This window comes from Halyomorpha halys, unplaced genomic scaffold (assembly GCF_000696795.3).
Source record: "Halyomorpha halys isolate HHAL.00 unplaced genomic scaffold, Hhal_1.1 Scaffold45.1, whole genome shotgun sequence".
NCBI classification, from domain to species: Eukaryota; Metazoa; Arthropoda; class Insecta; order Hemiptera; family Pentatomidae; genus Halyomorpha; species Halyomorpha halys.
In genome coordinates, this window is record NW_027113993.1 from 69364 (window position 1) to 74551 (window position 5188).

The following is a 5188-nucleotide window of genomic DNA, read 5'->3' on the forward strand; positions in this document are numbered from 1 at the left end:
TTAATTAGTAAAGTTTCAGTTTTTTTTAACTTTGACCATTTTGAATCCTTTTTTCCGTACTTCTTTACCACTAATCGTAATAAAATTCTTTGGTATTATAAATACAACTTTATATACAGTTTATACTACAAATTTAACGCAACTGAACCCCTCTACTCCGGACCCGGACATCAAAATTAATTTTCATGAGGAGTTTCACTCCTATTTTTCGAACACAAGTTTAGATATGAATATAAAATCTTACGATTCCAGAAATAAATTGTGTGGGTCAATTAACAAATTTTGAACCTTACTGTCTCAGATTTTTTTCCAAATGCTGCATAGGTGTTGGGTAGGTATCCTAGCTTTTATTAGCTTTTGCTGAAAAGACGGATTATTTTATTTCTACCGAATGATAATGTTGGGGCTCTGCCATTTTCCTACTTCTACCAAAAGGGTTCCATAATTTTCCTACTTATACCAAAAGGGCCATAAAAAAAAAGAAGGTTAGGAAATATATTTACTATTACAAATATAATTATAAAATTATGTCTAATAAGAAGTTTGGTTTGGATTATTTTATTCTGGATATCCATTAGTTTTCGTTTTATCAGATACGTTTGCAGTCAAACAATTATTTGATATTGATTAGTGTGACTTTAAATGCAATATAAAACGTGAAAAGTTTTAAGTTGAAAAAAAAATGCTTGTCGACTATCAGGTCTGAAATTCTGCCATTTTCTTCAAGTTTTTTAACGATATTTTATCGTGAAATAATGGTGCCTTAAGCTCTTTAATATTTTATTAATTAGTGGATTTTTGCTAGATTTCTATCAATTATTAATGTTTATTTATTAAACCTAAAACTTTGTTTCTCATTCGTATCCTAAGCTTATTAATGATCAATGGACTAATAAAAATATTTTGTTATACCTACTTTTCTCTGCGTGCTCACTAAAGCTACTTCCAACGGTAAAATATTAAACCTAATACTTAAATGAAGATAAATATTAATGGTTGAAGATTATTAGGTAGTTTAAAAGGAGCTTTAAAACATTTATTTTCGTGTAAATGTTTTGCAGTTCATATTATATGTGTCTACCGCTTCCTGATAAGCCATGTTCGATATTTTAATTATCTTTATGTTAACTATTTTCTTACGCTCATAAAACGAGCTCTACCACATATTCTTACAAAGTTAGTTGCCGATATTCTATTAATAATATATGTATATAATATATAATAATAATAGATGTTTCCGAACCAACACTTAGATGAAACGTACACATGGTTGATCTGCAGTAGTTTCTTCCTTAATTTTGAATGATATCAGATTTCAAGATGATTGTATAAAACGAAAATCAATATAAGAAGCATGGTTGGATTAAAAGGGTTTTAAACGAAGGAAATACATAAGTTGACTTATCTTTCTAGGATTGGTCATGGGTTATTTTAGCTGATGTTTAATTGAAACTTTAACAATTTTCATGAATGTCAACTCTTTAGTTTTTAATAAATAAAATATAATTTAAAAAATATTTTCCAAAGTTCTTTAGTCACCTAATTTAAGTTCTTTAAGATATAGTTAATTAAGAAGTGGTTTACTTCTACTAAGATATGAAATCGCTGCTTAAGTTCTGATGCCCTATAGTCTATAAAAGTCTAAAAAAGAAAAAAAAATGTATACACTACTTACACATCTCAACTTATACATATCTTCTTACCTATATAATATTATGTTTCATCTTATATTGTTATCAATCTACTACTGTCGAATTCCATGGTTATTAATCAACTATTTTATATTTTCAATTCATTGTTATGTATATTACCTAATTTGTTATTCTATTATTTATTTATTTTTTATGTTTCTCTGAATGATGGTTGTTATCTCTTTTTATTTTATAGCCTCTCTCTTCTATAGATGAAGACCTGAAAATCAAGTCGAAACGTCAGCAAGAATGAATAATTTTTGTTTATTTGTGTGTTTTTGCTAACTTCACCCCCGACCATCTTCTCCACTTTTTTTCCCTAATTTGTTCTTTGCTTCAATATCCTTAAATAGTTATTTCATGGTCAGTTTGTATTTGTACTTTTTATTTATATACTAGTTTTTATTTTATTTTAACCCTTGGTGGATGGCTATACACCTTATTTCAGTTGTGTGGATATAGGGTGTTTCATAGACACCAACCATCCCGATCACAATGTCATCCACTCTTTTTTCCTATATTCCTAAAATATTGGGTTTACAATATGAATGGGATAACACAAGTATACTTTTTTATTTATGAAAAATAAACAAATTTCTAAGAAACTCAGCCAATTTGTGAAGAATTGCAAAATCAGAATATCGAGATCACAACAATGTTAAAGACTTAGTTTAGGAACGAAATCAATCAATATACTTTTACAGTTACTCTACATAAATGATAGATCGAAGAAATTATGGTTTTATAACTGAGAAAAAAATTAACACACCAGTCTCTGATTCGTTTACAACGAAAAATTACCAAATCTAAATAAAACACTAACACATTTTTTGTGAACAACTAACACACCTCTCGGTGTGATATGCTCTCGCATTTACGAATACAGGCAGTCAAAGTTTCAAGCGTTTATTTAAAAAAAAATGACATATTACCTCACCTCCGGGCTTAAAATAGCTCCTTTTTAGAATGGATAGCTCATATATAACATTAAACATAACAGGTAACCTTAAAATACCAAAGGTAAGACCCAACACGAATTACTTTTCTTTTCACAGAAATGCATCTATTAATTCACTTTTTATTTCTGTTTTAGAGGGATCGGAAAAAAAAATGACAAATTGCATATTACCATAGGTAGTAAAAGGTAAGATCCAACACAAATGACTTTTCTTTTCACAGTAATACACTTATTAATCCACTTTTATTTCTGTTTTAGAGGGATCGGAAAAAAAAAATTACATATTGCACGATATATGTCGTCCACAAATTTTTGAGGTTAATTTTTCGTAAATGTTCATGACTTACTTTATCTATCATAGTCAGCATCAAGAATCCAATATATGCTTTATTTCATTGCTGGAGGTGTTCTGTAGTTTGAAATACTTTTTGGATCATCTTTTTCACTACGTATTACTGAGAGTTTTATATACTACATAATACATTTATGTAATGTAGTCTTCTCAATTATTTGGAAAGAAATGAGTAGAGACAATACATCAGCCAGTGATCATATATAACCAGTAGTGAGCATGTAAAACCGGCACTCCGCCAAAATTCCGAATCTCGGAGCTCATATCATGTAAACGCGCCAAGTTAGGAATGTTAGAAAGAATGCGTTAATAGCGTGGAGTTTCAGACTAAGCACACTTGAATGGTTATTTTTGCAAAATAAAATTCAGGCCCTTCTGGTTGGTCCATTGGACCCTGTCCACTAAAAGAATACCCTCTGGGGGAACTCTCACTCAGCCTGGAATAAGCACATAACTGTTTTCAGACTTGCTTAATTGCTTGCTGTCCTTTGTCCATGAGTTCACAGTCAGATGGAATATACTCCTAACATATTATCAGAAGATGTATCTGGATCATAATTGGAAATAATAATGACGTTTTAGTGAAGAAGAGGTGAGTGCAGAAAGGAAATCATCATCATCATCACTTTCACATGGAGGGAGGGGATAGTCACCTTCAAAAATCAATATCAGAGCTCTTTCTGCAAAGTCAGGGTCATCTGGGTGATTAAAGTCAAATACCATGACACCGCTGCGAGAAGGAAGGTCTGCAAGCCATTCCATGTGGGCTTATAATAAAATTATATGCAAAATAAATGAAAATCTTACATTCTTTGTCTGGGGTTTGCGCTCATGAACCTGGTGGCTGGGTACACAGTGTTTCAAAGATTGGAAAGTGGGGAAAAGGTACTGAGAGTTTGTGAATTACAGCTGCATTCAGTCTTGCTAAAATATTCAATCAAAATTCACTGTCTGTCAGACACTGTATGCTCACTGAGGGTTAAATTATCCTTTAAAATTATAAATTGTTAATGATGCATTGTTTATTTCATACTGACCTATGAACCCCACCTGCCTCCTACCTATTAGCTGTATACTTAGGTCCTTTGATTTTATTTCTAATCTTGTTGATTGATTTTATAATAATAATTTATTTTACCACTTCTATCTGTAAAACATGTCCCTATTTTTTCATATCTGCTTTATATAATATATATGTAATGGGCAGCTGATAATAATAAGTGTGTTTCTGTTACAGTTTAAGATATGCAATACAATACACACGTGTTCAATTTTTTCTTTCAACAAACCAATGTGATGTTCTAGATCCTCTAGTTGAATCTTTTGCTGCTGATGATGTAAAATTACTAGCTCATGGACAATTACGTTGGATTTGGTTAAAATCCTGAGAAGTTATGAATGTTTTGATAAGCATGGCTGGGGAAAAATCCTTTAAATTATTTATCATTGTGGTTACAATAATTATAAATCTAGTTTACAGAAACATGATTGGTAATGTCTCTTTGACTGTTGACAATGTTTTTATGTTTGTTTGTATTTGTATTAATAAATTTATATTTATATGAACATTGTGAATACTTATCAAAAAAAGATTTATAAAATTGTTGTTATGAAGAGATTCTTCATTTGATTTGATCTCAAATAAAAATAAATAATTAAAAGTGACTTTATAAAAAAAAAAAAAAAAAACAGATATAATATTTGGTGGACAATGGATAGTTTTATTTACTCTGTGGGGTAATATTTTACAAATATATACATACATGTTGTATATTTATAACATTTTTATTTGTATATTTTTAACATTAACAAAACGGAGATGAACAAATGTAAAATATGAAAGATAATTAAACAAATAAGGAGTACATTAATGAAAAAAACAAGAATAAATTAAAAATAAATAGTGCTTCTTAGGTTTTATATTACTAACTAATATAATAGAATAATTTATGTCTAAAAACAAAGATATGTGATCTATTATTACACAAATATATACATATTTCTCTACATTATTTGATGATAAAGTCCGTATATTTTACAGGACTATGTCTTTACTAAGTGGAGACTTCTTTCTCTCTGAAAAGGTGAGACCTGAGATAAATGGAAATAAAGATTTACATGAATTAACAAAACACATTTACAAGTGGCTCTACATTTATGTGTTTCATTCTTGAACAATTCATATAT

At 29.5% G+C, this 5188-nt stretch overlaps 1 protein-coding gene across 1 annotated transcript in view; it reads right to left on the minus strand.

The window, feature by feature from the left end:
- Window positions 1-972, minus strand: part of LOC106688985 (IDS-type sesquiterpene synthase) — a gene marked incomplete in the record, with an annotated part of 14242 nt that extends 13270 nt beyond the window's left edge. Inside the window, 1 exon segment of the mRNA XM_067051219.1 lies at window positions 917-972.
- Window positions 973-5188: the final 4216 nt, after the last annotated feature.